The 15,818-nt window shown below is 46.2% G+C and overlaps 1 protein-coding gene across 6 annotated transcripts in view; it reads right to left on the reverse strand.

Annotated features, from left to right (window-relative positions):
* PRPF3 (pre-mRNA processing factor 3) overlaps positions 1-3,252 on the reverse strand; it is a 33,174-nt gene extending 29,922 nt beyond the window's left edge. For 4 of the 6 annotated variants that reach the window (XR_012415289.1, XR_012415290.1, XR_012415291.1 and 1 more), the window contains exon 1: positions 3,210-3,252. The gene's annotated coding sequence lies outside the window, so the exon portion shown is untranslated. Of the gene's footprint in view, positions 1-2,587 lie in introns of all 6 variants that reach the window. The other 2 variants (XR_012415292.1, XM_005541999.4) reach the window with 1 other exon arrangement.
* Between the last annotated feature and the right edge of the window lie 12,566 nt (positions 3,253-15,818).

The raw sequence follows: 15,818 nt of genomic DNA on the forward strand, positions 1-15,818 counted from the left end.
TCCCAGCACTTTGAGAGGCCAAGGTGGGTGGACTGCTTGAGGTCAGGAGTCAGAGACCAGTCTGGCCAACAGAGTGAAATCCTGTCTCTACTAAAAATACAAAAAAATTAGCTGGGCGTGGTAGCATGAGCCTGTAATCCCAGCTACTCCGGAGGCTTAGGCAGGGGAATAACCAGGGAGGTGGAGCTTGCAATGAGCCAAAATCACACCACTGCACTCCAGCATGGGTGACAGTGAGACTCTGGCTCAAAAAAAAAAAAAAAAAAAAGAAGACTAAAGTGATCCAGGGAAATGGTTAGTGCATCAGGAATGCATTCCCCACCCCTATTCTCAATCCCTAGACAAGTTCTTCCAACTCATTTGAAGGCAAGTATTTTCCCCAAGAACCTTATCTCAAAGCAGAAAGAGATCCCATTTGATTTTTAACTCTTAAGTTGATCAATGAAATCTGTGGAATAAATAAACTCTGTGAATAAGCTACGTCTGAGAGATTAATTCTAGCTTCTTTCTTGATCCTGTCATATCAACAAGGACTTGCAAACCTAGCAACACTAGAACAAAACTAAAAAAGCCCATCCAGAGGCCAGCTTCTCCATTCTTCCTACTTCCAGGCAGGCATTCCCTAATCCAACCCTGACTTATGTAGGATTCCCTTCTTTTAAGATATGCAAGTAAAACAGGTTTATCCAGGTCAGTCATCCTGGATATTAAATTAAATTTCATGATCCTTAAGAATGTTCTCTCACATTTTTCTGTGGTCATATTCATCCCAGTGGGAATTCTGCATACAGATAATTATCATGTTCAATCTACAGGGTCTCCATCAGCTGACTTGATGATCCTTCAGCTCAGAAAAGAATACGCTCATTTTTCTTTTGAGACAGAGTCTCACTCTGTCGCCAAGGCTGGAGTGCAGTGGCGTAACCTTGGTTCACTGCAACCTCCATCTCCTGAGTTCAAGCAATTCTCCTGCCTCAGCCTCCCAAGTAGCTGGGACTACAGGCATGCACCACCACGCCTGGCCAATTTTGCAGTTTTAGTAAAGACACGGTTTCACCGTATCAGCCAGGTAACTCCTTACCTAAAGTGATCTGCGCACCTTGGCCTCCCAAAGTGCTGGGATTACAGGCATGACCCACTGCACCCGTCTCTACTAAAAATACAAAAATTAGACGGGCGAGGTGGTGGGCACCTGTAATCCCAGCTACTCATGAGGCAGAGGCAGAAAAATCGCTTGAACCTAGGAGGCGGAGGTTGCGGTGAGCCAAAATCACGCCACTGCATTCCAGCCTGGGCGACAGAGTTAAACTGTATCGCCAAAAAAAAAAAAAAGAAAGCCAGGTGCAGTGGCTCACGCCTGTAATCCCAGCACTTTGGGAGGCTGAGGCGGGTGGATTACCTGACGTCAGGAGTTCGAGACCAGCCTGGCCAACATGGTGAAACCCCATCTCTATTAAAAACACAAGTATTAGCTGGGCGTGGTGACCTGCACCTGTAATCCCAGTTACTCCGGAGGCTGAGACAGGAGAATCCCTTGAACCTGGAAGGCGGAGGTTGCAGTGAGCCAAGATCGCGCCACTGCACTCCAGCCTGGGCGACAGAGCAAGACTCCGCCTCGGGGGAAAAAAAAGTGCCTAAATGAGAGTCAATAAATTGCACTGACCTCAATTTCTAAGCTCAGCTATTCCCAGCAGTGCCACTTATCAGAGATCTGGGAATCAGTTTTTCAAGATGTTTTAAGACATCTTTTCTCCAAAAAAATCCAGTCTGATTAACTTCTACATTCTTGGTAGGTTTAGCTTCTATACTAGAGTCTACAAGACTTGCTGCTGGCCAGGCATGGTGGCTCACGCCTGTAATCCCAGCACTTCGGGAGGCCGAGGTGGGCGGATCACAAGGTCAGGAGATCGAGACCATCCTGGCTAACACGGTGAAACCATGTCTCTACTAAAAATACAAAAAATTAGCCAGGCGTGGTGGTAGGCGCCTGTAGTTCCAGCTACTCGGGAGGCTGAGGCAGGAGAATGGAGTGAACCTGGGAGGTGGAGCTTGCAGTGAGCCAAGATCACGCCACTGTACTCCAGCCTGGGCGACAGAGCCAAACTCCGTCTCCAAAAAAAAAAAAAAAAAAAAGACTTGCTGCCAAATAGTAGACTCACTTTTGGTATATCCAAAGGAAGCTAGCAGACTGAAGTGATGAAACTAAGACTGAAAGATTTTCTGCCTCAGTGACAAGTTACGTGAGTAATTCTATGGTGACTCTATTACCCCATAATGAGTAGACATACAGCCTACCAATTTCTACATATTACACACGTATTGCACAAAAGCAGCATATCCAGACGACTTAGAAAGTGAAAACAAGAGTTCACACAGAACAGTTAGGACACTGAGTTCCACCATTTACAGGCCCTTAGGCAAGTTAACTAATTATTTGGAGCCACAGTTTACTCATCTTACAAAATGAGGACTGCCATATTTACATCTTAATTCATTCAATAAATATTTATTAACTACCAAGTGTCAAGCAAAGTACTAAGTGCAGTGGATACACAAAACAGTGAGCAAAACTAACAAGAGTCCTCACCTTAACGGGTCTCATATTCCACTAGAATTGAATGATAGGCTACAAAGTATAAGCAATTTGAAAGCCCAAAGCAATAAATGAGGTGCCACTGTTACTTCCATAAGATGATGTGCAAACTAAACAGCCATGGACAGAAAAGTTTCAAACGGTAATTAGCTTTGTCACTAATCAAATGCTCAACAATAACTGTGAGGTGCAGGGGGAATGGGGGTGCGGAAGGAGAGCGAGGTACAATGATCTCTCAATGAGCAGGCAGCAGAATCCAAATCCAGTCTTCTGAAGGAATTCCTTACTCCGTGCTCTTGTTTGCTAGAACCTGAGTTTCCCTCTGCAGCCCCAAATCTTCTGTTTTTACTCTCCGTCACTCCAACCAGTCTCTTACTCTACCTTGTTCTACCCAAACTCCTCACCTCAGAGCTGGTCTCCCCACCCGGTCTGCTTCCCGCCCCCGCCCTTTTCCTCTCAACAATCTCATTCCAATCTCTTCTTCCACCAAACCAGGTACTCCTTTCACACTCCTTCCCGCTGAACCCTCCCGCTTCGATCCTCCCCTTGGACTAAGCCCCCGGCCACAGTCGCGCGGACTGGAGTTACCCTCTCTGGGCCCGGGGCCACTACTCACCTCACAAACTTCAGCCCCTGAGACGGAGCCCGAACGTTACACCGGAACCGGAAACCTTCTGACCGCCCTACGGCCTGCCGTCGCTACCGCCACGGCCGCCGCCACGCCGCTGTCTCCCAACACGTGACCAAGGAGGGCTGGGCCGGCAATTCGCGCAGCCGTATTTGCCACTTTCTTGGAGGCTGAACGCATGCGTCGTAGAACCGAAAAGTTTCCCTGAGCAAGTTTCTTGCTTTCTATTTCCCGGGCTAAACCTATTAACTAGATTTCTGCCAAGTTAATGTTTTTAACTTCCTGAAGCGGAAATTGGGCTACTTGCAGTTTTCTTCATATGGAGAATAAGTGCGCAAAGGTAAACTTCGGATAGAATGAAGAGCGAGGCTTCTGCGTTTGTGTTCAAACACAGTCTTTCTGGTGGAAAGTAAACCCTTTCACAGTCGTGATCACTAGAATTAGCCACCCATCCTTAACCTTTCTCCCTAATTTAACAGTGGTGTCAGGCCGGGCGCCGTGGCTCACGCCTGTAATCCCAGCACTTTGGGCTCAATAAATGACAAGTGAGACCTACCAGTATTGCTTTCTCCATTCTATCAATAGGTCTATATATTTCCTTTTCTCCAAAATGAGGCTCTAACCTACTGACCCTTCCTTTTTTTATTTTTATTTTTTTATTTTTTGAGACGGAGCCTCACTCTGTCGTCAGGCTGGAGTGCACTGGCGCTATCCCGGCTCACTGAAACTTCCGCCTCCCAAGTAGGTGGGACTACAGGCGCGCACCACCACGCCCAGCTAGCTTTTGTATTTTTAGTAGAGACGAGGTTTCACCATGTTGGCCAGGATGGTCTCGATTTTTTGACCTCGTGATCCGCCCACCTCGGCCTCCCAAAGTGCTGGGATTTCAGGCTTGAACCAGCACGCCTGGCCCCTACTGACCCTTTAAATCATAACAACGTGTGTGGGCAAAGATAGTTTGGAAAAAGGATGTCCAGTATTATGACACAATTTCTTTATGTGAGAAATGGAAAAAATTCCATTATTTTTATATTATAAACTATCCAAACTAAAATTCCAAAATGTCTTCTTGGTGGTAGGCTCACTAGAAGATGCAGTTGCTCTTCAGGGAGGTTATTCAAATTCCCCAGATAGTAGGAGATTTTTGTATCTAAAGATACAATGTACATACCAAGCCCCACCATCCCTGATGGGGCAGCATGACCTAAAAGGATAAAGCCTGGCTCTGAAGGAACCAGTTGGGGGAGCTTCAACTTGCTGCTCAACTTATTCACAAATCAGTTTCTCCACTTACAGCTTCTAACACCAATGTCTCACAAAATATTCACTCAAAAAAGTTTGTTGAATGGGTTAATGAGTTTCAACGTTGCAGGGTTGTTGTAAATTTATTTTGTTTTAGTGCTTCTAACAGTCTGAGTTCAATTCCCTATGGAGAAATGTGTTTCTAGAAACTGATTTTAGGCCAGGTGTGGTGGCTTACGCCTGTAATCCCAACACTTTGGGAGGTCGAGGCAGGTGGATCACTTGAGGTGAGACCAGTCTGCCCAATATGGTGAAAATCTATCTCTCCTAAAAAAATGCAAAAATTAGCTGGGAGTGGCAGTGGGCACCTGTAATCCCAGCTACTCAGGAGGCCTAGGCAAGAGAGTTGCTTGAACTCTGGAGGTGGAGGTTGCAGTGAGCCAAGATCACAACACTGCACTGCAGCCTGGGCAACAGAGGGAGACTCCGTTTCAACAAAACAAAACTGATTTTATTTCCAATTTTTAGAATTGGATACATTTAAACTGTAGCCTTCCAGTTACTAGCTGTGTTTCCTTCACGTAATTTTTTCTGAGATTGTTTCCTCAATTATAGAATAAGAATCTCTACTTCAAAAAGGTATCGTGAGGATTAAATGTAATGTGTAAGACACAGTTAGTGTGGTACTGGCATAAGAACAGGCACATAAACCAACCAAAGAGAATGGGGGGCTGGGCGGAGTGGCTCAAGCCTGTAATCCCAGCATTTCGGGAGGCCGAGGCGGGTGGATCACAAGGCCAAGAGATCGAGACCATGCTGGCCAACATGGTGAAACCCCGTCTCTCCTAAAAATACAAAAATTAGCCGGGCGTGGTGGCAGGTGCCTGTAGTCCCAGCTCCTGGGGAGGCTGAGGCAGAAGAATCGCTTGAACGCAGGAGGTGGAGGTTGCAGCGAGCCAAGATTGCACCACTGCATTCCAGTCTGGCGACAGAGCGAGACTCCGTCTCAAAAAAAAAAAAAGAATAGAGAGCCCAGAATAAACACTCACATATGTGGTCAGCTGATTTTTTTTTTTTTTTTTTCTTTTCTTGAAATGGCGTTTCGCTCTTGTTGGCCAGGCTGGAGTACAATGGCGCAATCTTGGCTCACCGCAACCTCCGCCTCCCAGGTTCAAGCAATTCTCCTGCCTCAGCCTCTGGAGTAGCTGAGATTACAGGCAAGCGCCATCAAGCCAGGCTCGTTTTGTATTTTCTTCTTCTTCTTCTTCTTCTTCTTCTTCTTCTTCTTCTTCTTTTTGAGACGGAGTCTTGCTCTGTCGCCCAGGCTGGATTGCAATGGCACAATCTCAATTCCCTGTAATCTCCACCTCCTGGGTTCAAGCGATTCTCCTGCCTCAGCCTCCCGAGTAGCTGGAACTACAGGCGCGCGCCACCACACTGGGCTAATTTCTTGTAGTTTTAGTAGAGATGGGGTTTCACCGTGTTAGCCAGGATGGTCTCGATCTCCTGACCTCGTGATCTGCCCGCCTCGGCCTCCCAAAGCGCTGGGATTACACGCGTGAGCCACCGCGCCTGGCCTCATTTTGTATTTTTAGTAGAGATGGGGTTTCACCATGTTGGTCAGGCTGGTCTGGAACTCTCGACCTCAGGTGATCCACCTGCCTCAGCCTCCCAAAGTGCTGGGATTACAGGCATGAGCCACTGTGCCCGGCCCTTTTTTTTTTTTTTTTTTTTCCAAACGGAGTCTCCCTCTGTTGCCCAGGCTGGAGTGCAGTGGCACAATCTTGGCTCACTGCAACCTCTGCCTCCTGGGTTCAGCCAATTCTCCTGCCTCAGCTGGAACTACAGGCACATGGCACCACGCCCGGCTAATTTTTTTTTTTTTTTTTTTTGCATTTTTATTAGGGGTTTCACCATATTGGCCAGGCTGGTCTTGAACTCCTGACATCGTGATCTGCCCGCCTCAGCCTCCCAAAGTGCTGGGATTACAGGCATGAGCCCCTGCGACTGGCCATGGTCAGCTGATTTTTGACAAAGGTGCCAAGACTATTCAATGGGAAAAGGACAGTCTGTTTAACAAATGATGCTGGGAAAAGCAGATATCCATATACATAAGAGTTAAGTTGGACCCCCTACCTCATACCATATACAAAAATGAATTCAAAATGGATCTAAGACCTGAATATAAGAAATATACAGCCGGGCGCAGTGGCTCACGCCTGTGATTCTAGCACTTTGGGAGGCCGAGGCGGGCGGATCACAAGGTCAGGAGATCGAGACCATCCTGGCTAACATGGTGAAACCCTGTCTGTACTAAAAATACAAAAAATTAGCCAGGCGCGGTGGTGGGTGCCTGTAGTCCCAGCTACTCAGGAGGCTGAGGCAGGAGAATGGTGTGAACCCGGGAGGTGGAGCTTGCAGTGAGCCGAGATCATGCCACTGTACTCCAGCCTGGGCGACAGAGCAAGACTCCGTCTCAAAAAAAAAAAAAAAAAAAAAAAGAAATATACAAAAACTAGGGGTTAGGCACAGTGGCTCACCCCTATAATTTCAGCATTTTGGGAGACTGAGGCTGGAAGATGACTTGAGGTCAGGTCAGGAGTTTAAGACCAGCCTGGTCAACATGATGAATCAATTCCCGTCTCTACTGAAAACAGAAAAATTCACCAGGTGTGGTGGCACACTCATGTAGTCCCAACAACTTGGGAAGCTGAGGCAGGAGAATCACTTGAACTCAGGAGGCAGAGGTTGCAGTGAGCTGGGATCACGCAACTGCACTCCAGCCTGGATGACAGAGGGAGACCCTGTCTCAAATAAATAAATGCATACATAAAAGTAGGGCTAGGTGCAGTGGCTCACATCAATAATCCCATGCGACTGCACTCCAGCCTGGATGACAGAGGGAGATTTTATCTCAAATAAATAAATAAATAAATGTAGGGGTGGGTGCAGTGGCTCGCATCTGTAACCCAGCACTTTGGGAGGCTGAGGCAGATAGATCACTTGGGGCCAGGAGCTCTAGACCGGCCTGCCCAACATGGTGAAATCCCATCTCTACTAAAAATACAAAAATTAGTTGGGCATGGTGGTGCATGCCTGTAATCCCAGCTACTCAGAAGGCTGAGGCACTAGAATCTCTTGAACCTGGGAGGCAGAGGTTGCAGTGACTCAAGATCGTCCCACTGCACTCCAGTCTGGGCCACAGAGTGAGATTCTTTTTTTTTTTTTTTTTTTTTGGAGACACAGTATCGCTGTATGCCCCAGGCTGGAATACACTGGTGCGATCTTGGCTCACTGCAACCTCTGCCTCCCAGTTTCAAGCAATTCTCATGCCTCAGCCTCCCGAGTAGCTGGAATTACAGGCACCTGCCATCATGCCCGGCTAATTTGTGTATTTTTAGTAGAGACGGGTTTCGCCATGTTGGTCAGGCTGGTCTGCAACATCTGGCCTCAAGGGATCCGCCTGCCTTGGCCTCCCAAACTGCTGGGATTACAGATGTGAGCCACTGCGCCCGGCCTAGGGTGAGACTCTTGTCTCAAAAAACACCTAAAACTAAAGAGCAATAACTGTTAAACTCTTAGAGGAAAATACAGGAGAACAAGAGAGTATCTTTATGACATTGGATTTGGTGATAATTTCTTGGATGTGATGCCAAACATGCAGTCAAACAAAGGAAAAACAGATGAATTGGACTTCATCAAAATTTAAAGTTTTGTGCATTAAATGACACTATCAACAGAATGAAAAGGCAGCCCACAGAATGTGAGAGAATATTTGCAAGAGATTAATATCCAGAATATATTAAGAACACTTACAACTCAACAATGAAACAGCCTAATTTTTTTTTTTTTTTTTTTTGAGACAGAGTCTGCTCAGTCACCCAGGCTGGAGTGCAGTAGCACAATCTTGGCTCACTGTAACCTCTGCCTCCCAGGTTCAAGCAATTCTCCTGCCTCAGCCTCCCGAGTAGCTGAAATTACAGGCACATGCCACCAGGCCTGGCTAATTTCTGTATATTTAGTAGAGACAGAGTTTTGCCATGTTGGCCAGGCTGGTCTCGAACTCCTGGCCTCAAGTGATCTGCCGGCCTCAGCCTCCAAAACTGCTGGGATTACAGGGGTAAGCCATCGTGCCTGGTCAAAACAGCCTAATTCAAAAACAGGCAAAACACTTGAATATATGTATATTCAAAGAAGACAAAAAATGGCAAATAAGCACATGGAAAGATGCTCCACAGCCTGAGTTATTAGGGAAATGCAAAGTAAAACCACAAGGAAATACCACTTCACATCCAGTAGGATGGCTACTATAAAAATAAAAATAAAATAAAATAAAATAAAAGAGGTCAGGTGCAGTGGCTCATGCTTATAATCCCAGCACTTTGGGAGGCCGAGGCGGGTGTATAGCTTGAGCCTGAGAGATCAAGGTGGCAGTGAACTGTGATCATGCCACCGCACTCCAGCCTGGGTGACAAAAAAGGAAGGAGGAAAGATCCAGAGGGAGGAAGGAAGGAAGGAAACAAGTTGGAACCCTTGTGCCCTATTGGTAGTAATATAAAATGGCACAGCTGCTATGTAAAACAGTATAGTAGTTCCTCAAAAAATTAAAAATAGAATTTTCAGATGACCCAGCCATTCTACTTCTGGGTATATACCCCAAAGAAATGCAAACAAGGTCTCAAAGAGATATCTGTACCCCTGTGTTAATAGTAGCATTATTCACAATAGCCAAATGATGGACACAACCCAAGTGTCCATCAACAGATGAGTAGATAAACAAAATATGGCATATACATACAATGGAATATTATTCAGCCATAAAAACAAATGAAGTACTGATACATGCTACAACACAGATGAACCTTGAACATCATATGCTAAGTGAAATAAGCTAGACAAAAAGGGCAAATATTGTATGATTCCACTTTCATGAAGTAACCAGAATAGCCAAATAGAGACAGAAAGTAGAATAGAGGCCATCAGGGGCTGGAGAGAGGTGAGTGGGGAGTTAACGCCTAATGGGTATAGAGTTCCTGTTTTGGGTGATGAAAAGTTTTGGAAACAGTGGTGATAATTATACAATATTTACTTAATGATACTGAATTGCATACTTAAAATTATTAAAATGGAAATTTCGTGTATGTATATTTTATCACAATAAAACAAAACATATTTAGGACAGGGCCTGGCACATATTAAGACTCAGTAGATCGTATCTGTTGTCATAGATTCCTTCAATAGATATTTACTGAGCATTTAAATGTTGGGCATTATACAAGGCACTGGGAATACAGTGGTAAAAAAGGCCAGGCATGGTGGCTCATGCCTGTAATCCCAGCACTGTGAGGTTAGGAGTTTGAGACCAGTCTGGTCAACATGGTAAAACCCTGTCTCTACTAAAAATAGAAAAATTAGCCGGGCCTGGTGGCACATGCCTGTAATCCCAGCTACCTGGGAGGCTGAGGCAGAATAACTGCTGGAACCTGGGAGGCAGAGGCTGCAGTGGGCTGAGATCTCCAGCCTCAGCAACAGAGCAAGACTCCATCTCAAAAAAAAAAGAAAAAAGAAAGAAGCTGTGTTATTATAGAAGTAAACTTATAAAGACATTAAACTTAAGACATTAAAAAGATAATACAAAGTTGGTAAAGGGATCAAGGAAGGCATGTTAGAAAACATTCCAGGGTCAAGTGTGGTGGCTCACATCTGTAATCTCAACACTTTGGGAGACGGAGGTGGGTGGATCACTTAAGCCCAGGAGTTCAAGACCAGCTTGGGTAAAATAGCAAAACCTCATCTCTACAAAAAATATGAAAATTAGCTGTGTGTGTTGGCATGCGCCTATAGTCCCAGCTACTTGGGGAGGCTGAGGTGGGAGAATCACATGAGCCCAGGAGGTCAAGGCTGCAGTGAGCCATGATCATAGTACTGCACTCCAACCTAACCAACAGAGTAAGATCCTGTCTCAAAAAGAGAAAAAAAAATTCCAACTGAGAGCCGGTGGACTAGGGAGGAGAGAAAACAGCATGTGCTGTGATCCAGATGTGCATTTGAGGGGAAAAATGGGTAGAGAGAAAAGCAGGGTTCAATCATGAAGAGTCTTAAATGCCATGCTAAGTGGTTTAAAGTGGTTTAGATTTTGTTTTGAAAGCAATGGGAACCAATGGCCAGTTTAAGCAGGAAAGTGAAAAGATCAGGGTTGCATTTTAGAACAATCACTGGCCAAAGTGTGAATAGATTGAAGCCAGACAACACTAAGGTAAGCCGATAGTCAAATAGCTGTTGTAGTAATACAGAAGAGTCATGATGGTAGCTGGGAGTAGGGTCGTGGCATTTAATCATAGAGACAGCCAGAAGGGATTAAACACATGCTAGTCATGGCTGAATGGGGAGGAAGAATCAAGGATCAGGTATCTAGGCTGGGCGTGGCTCACGCCTGTAATCACAGCACTTTGGGAGGCCGAGGCAGGCAGATCACTAGAACCTAGGAGTTTGAGACCAGCCTGGGCAACATGGTGAAACCCCATCTCTACAAAAAATACAAAAATTAGCCAGGTCCAGTGGTGTACGACTGTAGTCCCAGCTACCTGGGAGGCTGAGGCAGGAGAATCACTTGAGCCTGGCAGGCAGAGGTTGCAGTGAGCCAAGATCAAGCCATTACACTCCAGCCTGGGTGACGGGAGTGAAATGCTGTCTAAAAAAAAAAAGAAAAAAAAAAAAATCAGGTGTCTGGCTGGCACAACTAGGGGACTATGATTAATTGCTCACATCCATTGTGTTCTGTGTGCCAGACTTGTGCTAAGTACTTGATATGCATTCCATTATTTCATGCTTATTAAAAAACCTATAGATACTGGCCTGGTGAGGTGGCTCATGACTGTAATCTCAGCACTTTGGGAGGTCAGGGCAGGTGGATCACTTGAGGTTGGGAGTTCAAGACCAGCCTAATCAACATCGAGAAACCCCATCTCTACCAAAAATACACAATTAGCCGGGCATGGTGGCACATGCCTGTTAATCCCAGCTACTCAGGAGGCTGAGGCAGGAGAATCACTTGAACCCAGGAGGCGGAGGTTGCTGTGAGCTGAGATCACACCATTGCACTCCAGCCTGGGCAATAAGAGCGGAACTCCGTCTCAAAAAAAAATAAAAAAATAAAAAATAAATAAAAACAAAACAAAAACTATAGATACCATTATCCTTATTATTATTATTTTTTTTTTTTTCAGACGGAGTCTCGCTCTGTCACCCAGGCTGGAGTGCAGTGGCATGATCTCGGCTCAATGCAACCTCCACCTCCTGGGTTCAAGCCGTTCTCCTGTCTCAGACTCCTGAGTAGCTGGGACTACAGGTGTCTGCCACCACGCTCAGCTAATTTTTTGTATTTTTAGTAGCAACAGGGTTTCACTGTGTTAGCCAGGATGGTCTCGATCTCATGACCTTGTGATCCGCTTGCCTCGGCCTCTCAGAGTGCTGGGATTACAGGCGTGAGCTACCACGCCCAGCCCCATTATCCTTATTTCACAGGGGAAACAAGGGTTTATGTTAAATAAGGTACCAAGATCATGATGGAATCCAGATTTTTTTGACTAAGTAAAAATTGTATATGTAAGGTAGCTGACACATAGTGGAAGTTCCAACATTTTCTTTTCCCTTCGGTTACCTATATAAACACTATTCCTTAACCTCGTTAGTATACAGTGAGTGATTATTCCTTAGCATTCTCACTTAACATACAAACTCTTATTTTGTACTGGGTGCAATTCTGAAAACTTGAAAGTACAATGTCAAAATTACTCAACAGAGTCCCAATTTTAAAGGGGTACCTGATTCCAGAGCACTAGATTACGAGATCCTTAAACTATGATGGGAGCAGGACTGTCAGAGGCACTTCACTATACAGGTAAGAGATTTCACAAGTGCCCAAGTTCAGGGTAGGAGGTACTTACCTGTCATCCTGTAACTGGGTAAACACCAAACCACTCCTCCTCTGAAACCAATGCAGGGATTAAAGGATTAGTGCAACCCCTACTCATTAAACTACCATGCAAGTTATCTTCTAGCTTCCCAGAGCAAGGAGTGGAAAGTTTTTTTCCCTATCATCACAGCATAAGCAGATCGGAACTTTATCCAGCCACCTATCGCATTTATGAGGCCTCTCAACGGACTAGCTGCTAAAACCCATCATTGTTCACTGCTCTGGGGGAGCATGGGCAATAGGACTGAAGATTAAAGCAAGTGGGGGATAATTTTTAGAGACTAAGAAAATTTCAAATCTCAGCCACCTCTTAGTATTTTGGAGGGAGCTCAGAAGCAACTTTAGCCCCAGGGGAATAATGCCAAGTAACAGGCCCGGTTCTGTTATCACAAACATGCCTTACCACTGTGGTAGATGACACTATGTTATGGCTCAATATCATTAAAATGTGCTAAAGACCAAATTCAGATTTATTTTATTTAATTAATTTATTTCTTTTCTGAGACGGAGTCTCGCTCTGTCGCCCAGGCTGGAGTGCAGTGGCGCGATCTCCGCTCACTGCAAGCTCCGCCTCCAGGGTTCACGCCATTCTCCTGCCTGCCTCAGCCTCCGGAGTAGCTGGGACTACAGGTGCCCGCCACCACATCCGGCCAATTTTTTTTTTTTTGTATTTTTAGTAGAGACGGGGTTTCAACATATTAGCCAGGATGGTCTCGATCTCCCGACTTCGGAATCCACCCACCTCTGCCTCCCAAAGTGCTGGAATTACAGGTGTGAGCCACCGCGCTTGGCCCAAGGTGTTCTATTTTGGAGCAATTTTTATGGAGGGTCCAATAATATGCTCTATTCACTTGGCCTTATTGCTAATGGAGTAAAAGCGATCAAGCCCTAAGAGGTAGGGACCACAGAAGTTCCCGCATATTTTTTTTGAAGTCCCTGCTTCATTAGTGAGTATGGCAATTGTGAAAGGAAGAAAATATATTTAAAAGACAGAATTGGCCGTTGGTGGTGGCTCACGCCTGTAATCCCAGTACTTTGGGAGGCCGAAGTGGGCAGATCACGCCTGAGGCAGGAAAGTGGTGTGAACCCAGGAGGCGGACTCCCAAGTAGCTGGGACTACAGGTGCCAGTCACTACACCCAGCTAATTTCTTTTTGTATTTTTAGTTGAGACGGGGTTTCAACCTGTTAGCCAGGATGGTCTCGATCTCCTGACCTCGTGATCCGCCCGCCTCAGTCTCCCAAAGTCCTGGGATTACAGGCGTGAGCCACCGCGCCCGGCCAACACCAACTTTTTTGAGACTGAGTCTTGCTCTGTCGCCCAGGCTGGAGTGCAGTGGCGCAATCTTGGCTCACTGCAACCTTTGCCTCCTGGGTTCAAGCGATTCTCCTGCCTCAGCTTCCAGGTAGCTGGGATTACAGGTGCCTGCCACCATGCCCAGCTAATTTTTTTGTATTTTTAGTAGAGACGGGGTTTCACTATATTGGCTAGGCTAGTCTCACAACCTCTGACCTCATGATCCCCCACCTCGGCCTCCCAAAGTGCTGGGATTACAGGTGTCAGCCATGTACCCAGCCTGGCACTAACTCTTATAATAACAGCATAGCTGTCAGTCAACCAATGGTGGAGAAAACATCAGGAGAAAAAGCAGAGTAGCTGTCTTCCCACAGTGGTCAGTTTCCCCAGCTGTCAAGAGTAACATAATCAGGAGTGCCTGCTGGGTAGAGGCAGTGATGGTGCGAACCTCCACATGAAGTCTCTTTGAGTACTGCAAAGGGCAGTGGTTCTAACTCTAGCAGGCATCACAATCACCTGCAAGGCTTGTGAAAATAGATTGCTGGGCTCCAACCTCAATTTCCAATATCGAAGCTCTAGAGTAGAGTCCCATAATCTGCATTTCAAGCAATCCCTCTGGTGAAACTGATGCTGCTGATCTGACACTGAAAAGCACTGCTTGTTGGGTATTTCTGGCTCTGTGCCATTCTCTCTCAACACTCCATTCCCTCTTTCCTACAGTCTACTGAGTCCCACCCATCTATTGCTTTATTTCTTCTCCATCATCCTTTTTTTTTTTTTAGAGATGGAATCTCACTCTGTCACCCACATTGGAGTTCAATGGTGTAATCTCGGCTCACTGCAACCTCCGCCTCCCCGGTTCAAGCGATTCTCCTGCCTCAGCTTGCCAAGTAGCTGGGACTACAGGCGTGCGCCACCACGCGCAGCTAATTTTTGTATTTTTCTTGGAGACGGGGTTTCACCATGTTGGCCAGGGTGGTCTCGATCTCCTGACCTCGTGGTCCACCCACCTCGGCCTCCCGAAGTGCTGAGATTACAGGCGTGAGCCACTGTGCCCAGCCCATCATCCCTCTCTTAAGTCTCCGTTAAGAAAACTAAAAGGACAGAAAACAGGAATGAACATTAGGGTAGATTTAAGAACTTCTTTGGGCAAGGATTCCAGCACTCCAGTCTGGTTGATAGGTGTTTTCAGAAGCAGAATTTATTCCAAATACATACATGCATCCTCTCCTCTCTATCTAACAGGGAACAGTTTAATAAAAAGTAATAGATGCTTTCTCAGTAAGATTTTGCTTGGGGATTCAAAAAAATTGGGTAGGAAATGGTAGACATATTTCAATATATTAAAAAAAATTTCCGGCCAGGTGCGGTGGCTCATGCCTGTAATCCCAACACTTTGGGAGGCCGAGGTGGGCGGATCACTTGAGGTCAGGAGTTCGAGACAAGCCTGGACAACATGGTGAAACTCCGTCTCTACTAAAAATACAAAAATTAGCCGGGTGTGGTGGCACGTGCCTGTAGTCCCAGCAACTCGGGAGGCTGAGGCAGGAGAATCACTTGAACCCAGGAGGCGGAGGTTGCAGTGAGCCGAGACTGCACCACTGCACTCCAGCCTGGGGGACAAGAGTGAGACTTCCTCTTAAAAAAACAAAAAGAAAAAAAAGAAAAAACAATTCCTTACTTCTCCTAGACTTCCAAAAAAGTTTTTATTGTAGTACAACATAAAGTTTACCATCTTAGGCCGGGTGCGGTGGCTCACGCCTGTAATCCCAGCACTTTGGGAGGCCGAGGCGGGTGGATCACAAGGTCAGGAGATCGAGACCACGGTGAAACCCCGTCTCTACTAAAAATGCAAAAAATTAGCCGGGCGCGGTTACGGGTGCCTGCAGTCCCAGCTACTGGGGAGGCTGAGGCAGGAGAATGGCGGGAACCTGGGAGGCGGAGCTTGCAGTGAGCCGAGATTGCGCCACTGCCCTCCAGCCAGGGGGACAGAGCCAGACTCCGTCTCAAAAAAAAAAAAAAGGCCGGGCGCGGTGGCTCAAGCCTGTAATCCCAGCACTTTGGGAGGCCGAGACGGGCGGATCA

Source organism: Macaca fascicularis, chromosome 1, assembly GCF_037993035.2.
Source record: "Macaca fascicularis isolate 582-1 chromosome 1, T2T-MFA8v1.1".
Taxonomy (NCBI): domain Eukaryota; kingdom Metazoa; phylum Chordata; class Mammalia; order Primates; family Cercopithecidae; genus Macaca; species Macaca fascicularis.